The 11,138-nt window shown below is 40.1% G+C and overlaps 1 pseudogene; it reads right to left on the bottom strand.

The window, feature by feature from the left end:
• Positions 1-9,285: 9,285 nt before the first annotated feature.
• LOC102485314 (28S ribosomal protein S31, mitochondrial pseudogene) lies at positions 9,286-10,835 on the bottom strand (annotated as a pseudogene).
• Between the last annotated feature and the right edge of the window lie 303 nt (positions 10,836-11,138).

Below are 11,138 nucleotides of genomic sequence, written 5' to 3'. Positions count from 1 at the left end.
AACAAGTGCTCATAAATTTTTTGAAATATGAAAGAAGAGTTTATTGTGTAAGGTTCTTTCCTCTGCTGCTCTCCAGACCAAGAGATACTACACTTTTCATTTGGAATCTAGCAATGTATGGACAATGCTACTTTCAGCTGTAATTATCTCAAACAGGCTGCAAGCAGCTTCTGTCCAAGTAAGAAGCAAGAGCTAATCATTTATTTCTGTTGAGAGTTGTGAATGTATTTTTATTTAAGGTTTCACTGTACTGACTCCATTTGTCTCCTACCCTCCATTCCGTAGACTCCACACCCTATCTACCTAACCAGATAACTTACTCCTCTCTCATCAGGATCCTGTAGCAGAGCTGGAAGCTGAACTCACTGCCAGTGGAAGCCCCCCTCAACCTGAAGCAGGAGAAAGCCCCAAGCCATGAAGACCATTAAGATCCCATTATGTTTTGGCAAAGGACTGGAAAGGGCTCTTAGTAATTATTAACCTGCTTGATCAGGCTTCTGTGACTGCTTTCCACTGGGATCCCCTCTCCCTTTCTTCTCCACCCCCTCCTCAATGGTTACTGTTCCCACCACATAAACGCAAATGTGCTTTTTGCCTTTACAAGCACCCAAGCCATGAAGACCATTAAGATCCCATTATGTTTTGGCAAAGGACTGGAAAGGGCTCTTAGTAATTATTAACCTGCTTGATCAGGCTTCTGTGACTGCTTTCCACTGGGATCCCCTCTCCCTTTCTTCTCCACCCCCTCCTCAATGGTTACTGTTCCCACCACATAAACGCAAATGTGCTTTTTGCCTTTACAAGCACCCTTCTCCCTATGCTTGGGGCAGCAGGGTCTTTAAGAGACATGAGAGCTCCCGCAGTCGCTGGTAATAATGCCTCCTATAATTTGGCTATAACTGGGTGTCCTCTCCTTTCTCATTGATCAAAATATAACAAACCGACCCCGTGTCCAGCTTGGACTAGATCACCCCATTCCGGAGCTTCTGGAGTTACCTTTGTACACCTGAATGCACACACGCACCTTCTGACAAAGCAGTTACTGGAAGCAAAGCCCAGGTCACCTCTTTCCTCACCCAGGACCTGCACAAACTGATGCTCCTGTCGCTCTCCCCATCCAGCCCGGACCAGGGGCTGCACCTTCCTTCAGGCGCCACTCCTCCCGTACCCGACCTCCCCCACGTTTCTGCTTCCACCCAAGGAAGAGGGGCACCTCTCCATGACTAGGATCCTCAAAACCCGCAACCCTCCTCCTTCACACTCAGACTCACCTCCATGGACACCGTGTCCGGCAGAGTATGGTCAGCACAGCTGCAGGTTCTCCCCTGCGACCACGCAGAAGGAAGTGAGCACCACAGGAGGAGAAAGAATCTGAAAAAGCCGCTCTCCTCGTCCTGTGCTGATGACGTCATTGGGGCAGAGACTACATTTCCCACAAGGCTCTGCGATCCTTGATTAGGCAACAAAGTGAAGGTTCCTGAGTTTTCACAGAGTCCTGTAACCAGGAGACCAGAACCTGATGGGAGAGGAACAGTCTCTGTCAGGGTGAGTCAGAGACAGGATCCTGGTTCTTTATTAAATCCTGGTTTGACATTTCAGGGATAATGAGGAAATTCATACGCGGGTCACTTAGTCAATGACATTAATAATTAATTTAACACTTTTTTGTTCTGATCTAGTTATTCCTGTTATATGACCAATGACTCTTTTTAGTAATGCGATCTAAAGAATAAAAAATAATGTGTTTGGGAACCAGCAGTTAGCGTAATGGCTATGTCACTGGATTCCCACGTAGTTGACCGCAGTTCGCGTCCCGGACCCGGTGGCTTAGAACTCACGCTGGGAGAGTGTGTGTGCGTGCCCAAGATCCCAAGAGGAGAATGGAGGAGAAGGGATTGCGGCATGACCATCCCCCCTGGGGGGGTGATTTCTCGCTTTCTGTCTCTATGTCTCTCTCTGTCTGTCTGGCAAGCACACATGCCCTATAGCAAAAACCTCTCAAAAAATAAATAAATAAAAAATAATGTGTTTTAGGTTATTAAGAAACAGATAGTTACTATGGTAATTCTCTTACAGTCATTAAAATATGTTTATCCTCACCCAATAAGCTGATTTTTGAGTGTTTAATGGTTATTACAATTGGAAAACTGTTCTAGTGTATTTTTAAGATAAGACAGCAGAATAATAGGATAGGTATATTTCATATTCCAAGTCTATTTACACTTCAAGTGTCCAATAATTACTTGACCAAAAGCTCCCATATTCTGTCTAACAAATCTTTAATTATTTGGGGTGTGTCTGTGTGTGGGAGATGTACCTGACTTACCTACCCTTCCTTGATTTTGTCCACAAACCAGGCTAGGAGGAATTTCATATACATTTTGTTATCACTGAGTGTCTTTTCAAACAGAGAACTGACCATCTTTTTAAAAATTATTGTATTTAACTATGTTTATCATTATTATTATTATTAATTTGACAAGAGAAAGAGAAAGCAAGAGAGAGGGAAAGTGAAAAAGCAAGCCACCAGGTCTGGGACTCCAGCTACACTCAGCCATGTGGGAGTCCATTGCCTTTAACCATGAGGCCACCTTCTGGCCCCAAAATGCCCATCCTAATTCATCAGGGTTAATGTTAGACTGGAGTGGTAAAATAAGGGAATAGTATGAAAAGTGGGTAAAGATTGGGAGTGGTGACTGGAGGAGGGTACAAGAGACATGATTTTGTTCAAGACATATCCCTGATTTTTGCTTTTCCTGTTATATGCCCTGCCGTGTTCAAATTTCTGTATCTTCTCTGATGTTGTGTCTTTCAGTGACTCTGTTTTATAGACTCAACTTAGTCTTGATCACCACAGTACTCTCTCACCTTCTAGTTTTGGATCCCTGGCCTCCCTTCCTCCCATCCTTGGATATCAGGTCTTTCTTATACATATATTGTTATTTTATTGGGGGGATTATTTAAATTCAGGATGATTGGCAGGGGGAGACTGGGAGAGTCAATCCCTGACATTCCTAACTCTAAAATGTAGGTGTTGTTTACTCTCTTTGTGGACTTTAGTTTTCTATATTTTAACATGGAGACAATAAGGTTGGTCAACAGGTGATGTGATGGTTAAAGTTCTGGATTTCCATAGGGGTGAAACATGTCTAGTCCTGGACCTGGCAGTTTGCTTTCTCACTTTTTCTTTCTCTCCATCTCTCTCTGATCAAATTTAAAATTAGTAATAAATAAAATTAAGTAAATAATGCCTACCAAAAAGAGAAGAAAATGGAGACCATAATGCACATTTGCATGTGTAGAGTTCACCTTGGGCTCACCTCTAGTAATAGACCAAGAAACAATCTCTTCTTCCTTTCTAGGATGGTAAATTTTCCAGAAACATGGAAAGGAGATTCAGTGTTGTGAGTTATTTCCAACATCGGTGATGTATTGTAGTTTTCTGTGTTCAAGTTTCTCCTTTTCTTGTTATAATTATTCCTAAGAGAATAATTGACCTTATGGGCCAACTCCATGAAGTTATGGCAGTCAGATCCCACATGGCAGACTGCATAGTTCAATTCCTGTATCTGGCTTGAGAAATATGTGAGGTGTGTATAAAATCATAACCAAAATCTCAAAAGAAGGGACAGGTGGAGGTTAAATGGTTATAGCATGACTATGGCCCATTTGGGGTGCTTTCTCACTTTCCCTCTTCAGTTAAAGAATATGTATTTTGGCAATGTTAAAAAAATAAAATAATTTATTTTAGTATATTTATCTTATATTGTGTTACTTTTATGAACTTGTTTATTCATTTCCTTTTTCTTTTCTTTTTTGAGAGGATTTTGCCATAGCGGTTAAATGGTTATAGCATGACTATGGCCCATTTGGGGTGCTTTCTCACTTTCCCTCTTCAGTTAAAGAATATGTATTTTGGCAATGTTAAAAAAATAAAATAATTTATTTTAGTATATTTATCTTATATTGTGTTACTTTTATGAACTTGTTTATTCATTTCCTTTTTCTTTTCTTTTTTGAGAGGATTTTGCCATAGCGTACGTGCGCTAGCCAGAAAGACAGAGAGAGACAGAGAGACAGAAAGTGAGAAATCACCCCCCGGGGGGATGGCCACACCTCAATCCCTTCTTGTCCATTCTCCTCTCGACATCTTGGGCATGCATGCACACACGCCCTGCGTGAGCTTAAGCCACGGGGTCCAGGACTTGAACCGCGGTCAACTACGTGGGAGTTCAGTGACATAGCCATTACACTAACTGCTGCTCCCTGAACTTGTTTGTTCATACAAATAGTCTGTAGCCAATTCCTAGTGAATTCCTAAAAATTGTGTCATGTCATCCACAAATAAAGGTAGCATGATGTATTCCTTCCTAATATAAATGCCTTCTATTTATTTCTGTAGTGACTCCTCACAGTAGTTGACCTTTGAAGTTCCTGTTGAACACATACACTTGTTTTAGAGCCCCTGTAAGGAGGAAAGAGTCCCCTTCTGTGGAAGTAGGGGTCATAGGCCTACTATGAGAAGCCCTAACTATTGTACTTTGTCTTACTGTGTGTATATGCTCTAGCCACTGTCTCAGTGTACAGGGCTGCTTATGGCACCTCAGAGATGCACATATACAAGAACTGTTGTTTCTCAGGATAGTCTATTTGGCAGTGGATCTGCTTTCAGTGTGTCACCACGCTGCAGCTGACTGGGGCCAAGATGGTGAAGTGACCCTATGCATGTTCCTTCTTCAGATTAGTGCAATTTTGTGGGCATCAGAAATATCTTACATTGGGATGATCAGGAACATCAGGGCTCTTCTGTAGCTAGGGCTGTGGTCCCTGGTGACAATGGGAACACTAGGGACCTCTCAGTTGCTCTGTCCAACCACTGGGGTATTTCTAGCATCTCAAACGAAGCCAGAGTGCAGACACTAGAATAATACCAGCTTTCCAATGTACAAACATCAACATACACACAAGCATAAAGAATAATCAGGAGAATGTGATGTTACCAATGGACAAAAAAAAAAAAATGCAGGGACTGACAGTAAAGGGAAGATGCATGATCTGCTTGACAGAGATTTCACAATCATGGTTTTGAGGAACCAAAACACACTTAAAAGAAACATTTTAACACACTTTTGATGTATATGTGGCAAGGTTCTAGAAGAGATTTTGGGATGGGAAGTATTGTATCTTTGAAATATACAATCTTCTGTGGTTGCTCTTTTAGTATTTACATTTTTCATTTTAATTGCAGTCATATCTTTATTTAATTATTTTTTCAACAAGTAATTATTCAGCAACTCACTGCCTCAGGAATAGTTTCACTACCTGGATATCTTTTGGTGAATACAGTAATTTAGACATGGCTGTAGTCCAGTAAAAAAAGAGACAGTCATCTTTACTATACAGAATACACCTAAGCTCTAACTATGTTAAAGTCTATAAAGAAAATTGTAGTGGGAACCAGCAGTTAGCGTAATGGCTATGTCGCTGGACTCCCACGTAGTCGACCGTGGTTCGTGTCCCAGACCCGGTGGCTTAAAACTCACGCCGGGCGCGTGTGCGTGCGTGCCCAAGATCCCGAGAGGAGAATGGAGGAGAAGGGATTGCGGTGTGACCATCCCCCCTGGGGGGTGATTTCTCGCTTTCTGTCTCTATGTCTCTCTCTGTCTGTCTGGCGAGCGCACGCGCCCTACAGTGAAAATCTCTAAAAAAAAAAATTGTAGCTTTCTATAAAAGAGAAAAAGAGTTAGTCACAATACCAACCACACACTCTGGGGAGCCTGAAGGATTTATATGGGAAGAGTGACAGTTAAGCAGATTATGAGGGAGAAACAGTATTTGAGGATGATGGAAAATCTTATCCAAAGACCACAGCAGAAAAATTTAGGTACAAATATAGAAGGGAACTAAGGCCCATCAGCATGAAGTACAGTAGAAGAGGGAAAGGAGTGTAAAAGAGAGTTGAAAAGGTCGACATGATCTTGTTGAATATCTTGGGTTTTACCTCAGAGAAATGAGGAAGCCTTGAAATGACTTTAGTAGAAAAAAAAGTATAATCTAATTCATTTTTTGGATTAGCCTAACTATTGTGAAGACAATTTATGGGGACAGGCAAAAGTAGAATTAGGAAAACCAGGATGGAGGCTGTTGGAAATTTTCAGGGAATAGAAACTGGTGACTTGGACTGTGGAGAGATGTGAATTTATGATGAAGAGAATTCATCATAAATTGGATGTGGGATTGGATGTGGGGATGAGACTCTGTAATGACCCATTCAAAGATGACTCAAGTAAAGGCCTTCAGAAGGTTTCACATGGCTCCAGAGAACTAGATTTTTAAGGGAATGAACATTTTCTACTGATAATTCAGCCTCCAACAAACAAGCTAGAGGGAGAACAAGCCGAGCCTTCAGTAGAAGGTTCCACATGGCTCCCGTGAACTAGATTTTTAAGGGAATGAACATTTTCTACTGATAATTCAGCCTCCAACAAATGATCTAGTGGTAGGGATCCCCCCCACCCCCGCATTCCTAACCTTCTATCTCTGTCTCTCTGTTCCTGTCTTTCCCTGCTTCTGTCTTCCCTTTTTTTTGTAATTTTTCCTTTTTACACTTTTTTTAAAAGTCACAGTTTTTCTCTGGCTCTTAGCTCCACCTTTTTTCTTGTTAATTATGGTTCTGCTCCTGCCACCCAGGCAGAAGAAGTCGGGCATTCAGGAGAAGGTTCCACATGGCTCCAGTGAACTAGATTTTTAAGGGAATGAAGATTTTCTACTGATAATTCACCCTCCAAAAAAACGAGCTAGTAGTAGGGAGTCCCCCCCACACACACACACCCTCAGCCTTTTATCTCTGTCTCTCGGTTCCTGCCTCTCCCTACTTCTGTCTTCCCTTTTTCTTTGTAATTTTTCCTTTTTACACTTTTTTTAAAAGGCACAATGTTTCTCTGGCTCTGAGTGCCACCTTTTTTCTTGTTAATTATTGCTCTGCTCCTCCCACCCAGGATATAGATGCCAGGCCTCCAGGAGAAGGTTTCACATTCCTCCAGTGAACTAGATTTTTTGAGTGGCACTTGTGCGCTGCGTGTTTTTCTATTTTGTGATTTTTTTTTATAAAAAAAGAACAGTAATTACAAATTTTTAATTTATTTGTCTTTTTTCTCTTTTTGTTGTTTTTCTCTCTCTGTTTCATTTTCCTTTTTCTTGTCTCTCCACCCACCAATATCCTTTGAATGTGTTTTTATATGGATCTAAGAGCACTGTAGCTAAACATCCAAATACTAATAGGGTTAAAATATTTCCCCCTATCTACTGAATCTGCTGCACCAGCAATCACAACAGAAGGGCAAAGAGATTCTAGATGACCTCTGTCTTCTTGCTCCTGAACATTAAGGCTGAACTTCAAGAATTTGAAAGAAACACAGCATTCATCAGATGACAAGAAATCACTTGCAGATCACAAGAAATATGGGAAAATGAGAAAATACCTCTCCTCCAAGGGGAAAGAATAACTCTTCTTCATCCACAAGCAGTTTGGTGAAAATCATGGAAATATCTGATAAGATATTCAGATCATTCATAATGTCTAAGCTAACAGAGATGGAAGATAATGAACTGCTAAAGAGAAAGGAGAAAGAAGTTGACGAGTTCTGGGAGATGAGGAGATTCCTGCAAGATCTAAAAGAGGGATTATATACTTTACAAAAGACTCAAACAGAACTGCTAGAGATAAAGTCTTTAATACAAGAAGTAAAACTCTCCCTTGAAAGTATTAAAAGCAGACTAGATCATTCAGAAAATAGAATCTAAGATGTAGAAGAGAAAATGGCTGGCCTAGAAAAATCCACCATGAAGACTGAGAAAATGGCCCCAAAATTTGAGAATAATATGCAAGAAGTACTGGATAGCATCAAACATCCAAATATCTGTATAATTGGCATTCCAGAAGGTGAGGAGACCCATAAGGGCATTGACAATCTATCCCATGAAATCGTGCAAGGAAACTTTTCAAACCTAGAGAGGCATTCGAAGGTCCAGTCCCAGGAAATGCAAAGGACCCCAAATAGAATATTCCAAGTGTTAAGAGAGAAGCAATTTCAGCCAAGAATACTGTACCCAGCAAGATTATCTTTCAGGTGGGAAGAAAAGAACATTCTCAGGTAAACAAAATCTGAAAGAATTTACCAGCACCAGACCAGCTCTCCAAAAAGTTCTCAAGGGTATAATAAGAGTCCAAAAACTAAGAAAGTGGCCAGCTTAATCATAGGGACAAGTCTGGAGTTGAATATTATATCCCAGAATTTAATCAGGAAAATTGAACCAGAACAGAAGATAAAAGTACATGAGACTGATAAGTTCATGCACCTACCATTTGAACAGAATCCTAACCTGTTTCCTGGCTTTTAAGCAAATTTTCTTGGCCTTTCTTTGTTTGAAGTTAAAACTGGTTTTCTTAGTAGTAACGAGTGAACTCACCATTGAAAGTAGTTAGGTTATGTAGGAAATTGTGTGATCAATGCAATGTGGGTGGGAAGGGAATGGAGGACAATTTTTGACACCGGAGATGGTTTGAGAGGAGAGTGGGAAGGGACAGAGGGTCCGAAAGCGGGGTGGAAATAATTCTAGGAACTAGAATTGAAAAAATTTTTTGTGATGTGCATGATTGAGTCATTATGCAGTGTGTACTGGATGGGAGATTGCATTTTGTGTGCTGTGATGATGCTTAGAAAAGGAATGTAAATTGAGTTAAAAAAAAGTTTCAGGAAAAAAATATATCTATTTAATGACCGCAGTAGGATATGTATCCCCAGCTAGGTGCTACTTTATAGGATGCATAAAGTTAGACTTGTGTTCATGGAAATGTGTGTGTCACCCCTGTTTGCTATGAGGGTATTTGGATTGATTAGGGTCTTTGGTGATTCAATAAAATGTGGGGGGGAAACGGTATACAAATATGACTTAAGTATAATTCAACAGCTTCTGGATTGAGTTGCTGGATGTGGTGATGCCATTTTGGTTACAACATGAGGTACACACAGACAAAGAAATCATAGCTTTGGGTCAAGTCTTTAATGGGAGGCATAAATGTCCTCTGAAATTCTTCAGGGACCCCATTGCTAGTTTAGAGTAGAGATAAGTGTATTCATATGAGAAACAAGGCAGAAGAGAAGAAGTGATGGCCAGGAAAATAGATGAGTGGATCCAGGGGGAAAGAAATTTGTCTGTAGTAGAGCACCTATTTCAGGGTCCTAAGTCTATAAAGTCAAAATTGATGTGACAGGATCAGTGTCATTAAGTCAGTGACAGTTGAGGGCAGTATACTGTCAAGGACAGCAGGAGAGAAGAGCTTAGTAGAATTAAATAGTATAAAAATGTTAAGTCTGATCTCCCTTTGCTCCACTTCAGGAAGGTTAAGGGAAGAGGACAGAAAGAATGCAAGACAGATTAAAGCAGCCCTTTCAAACAAGATTTTCATATGCCTGTCTTCTGCTACAGTACATTGGTTATCAAATGCTTCTGGAAACTTCCCAAACTAAATCCAATGCCAACTTTGTTTTTATTTATTATTATTTGGCATTTGGTAGGTAACCTGTTTAATTTCTGTGGTTACTGTAAGAAAATAAAATCCCCTTTAGTCTGCATACTGACCACAGAACACTTAACAACAGATTGTTTTATTATTATTATTATTTACTTAGGACTCATGGGATTTTAAAAGTGAGAAGAAAGCAAACACCTGACTCTAGTTTGGAAATTTATCCCTCACTACTTTCCCACATTTATAGTTTCTTTCATTCACTGTGTTTTCCTTTTGGAATGTTTAGTGCTTGTGACTACTCAAAATAACTTTGTTTGTTTGTTTTTGTTTTTGTTTTTGCTGTAGGGCACATGTACTCACCATCAAAACCTGCTTCATTGCTAATTGGGAACTTCCACAGCTTCCTTTCTTTTGGCCACTGGATCATCTCTTCAAATCCATTAGAAATAAGCTGTTCATTGACTCTGGCAACCTGCTTAGCAAATTCTACATTCCAAAGTGAAGGTGATTTCTCTGGTTCAGGTGATTCTTCAGTAACTGTCTTAATGTCAAAAATATTAAGTCTCTTCCCCTTGAATATATTTCTCCTAAGATGTTTTCTAAGATCAGCCGTCCTCTTCTGACCAAGGTCACTGTCCAATCCTTCATCAAACTGAATCTTATGCTCTGGTCATGTACTAACTCTAGCTGTAACAGATCTGGCAACTTTCATATCTGATATTATGTTGCTGACACTAGTTTTAGATCTCTTTTTGTCTACATATGCCCTCATGTCTTTCTCATGCTGCCAGAGTTGCTTGAGCAGTTCTGATTTGGTTGTCTGCTTGTTGAAAGGGAGAGATTCTGCAATAGCAGATGGAGGTGCCACCAACTCAGAACTGAGCTGCCCCTTTCTCTTCTTTGTTGTATCTTCTGTAGTTTTCTTAGGCCTGCCAATTGTAACCTCCAAATTTGCAAGTGGTCTTCTGTTAGGTGACTTTGTTGTTTGTACGTTTACAGTACTTAATTCAAATTTCATGCTCTTAATAATATCTAACAAGTCTTTTTTTGTATTTTCTTTGACATCATCTTGGCTCTCTGAAGTCTTTTTGGAAATCTCATTGGTTAGAAAAGACTGCTCATCTTTCTTGCTATAGATAACACTTTTGGTACCAAAATACCTTTGGATATTATTTTTTGTCCTTATTGTTCTTCACGGAGCAGCCAGTAGCATGACCATAGTCATCATTGCCTCCAGGCTTCCAGACAGCAAAGGGTGGTGGGAAAGTGGGCAAAGAGGTAGGAATTCTGAGACTCTAGGTAACAATTGTCAAGAAACACACTGAATAAAAAAGGTCCTTTATTTCTTTAAGGAATTTAAATATACTTGGTGTAAGCTCACATTGAGATTGCCCTGCTATTGCTATTTTTTTCTAAGTAAACTTATCTACCAAGTGGTGACTATTGGGCTTTCCTTTGTACTTAGTGGTGATTATTGGGCTTTCCTTTGTACTTTTAATTTTCTTCATGAAATTTTAATTTACCAAATCAAATTTAAAGATTTTTCTCCCTTTTTAGTTTTTTTGTCTTCCTCTAGCAGCCTCGGAAATTCCATCCCAAGACTTGG

This window comes from Tupaia chinensis, unplaced genomic scaffold (assembly GCF_000334495.1).
Source record: "Tupaia chinensis unplaced genomic scaffold, TupChi_1.0 Scaffold144069_1, whole genome shotgun sequence".
NCBI lineage: Eukaryota > Metazoa > Chordata > Mammalia > Scandentia > Tupaiidae > Tupaia > Tupaia belangeri.
Note: the sequence above shows the minus strand (reverse complement) of the source record. Positions and strands in the feature narration are given on the sequence as shown.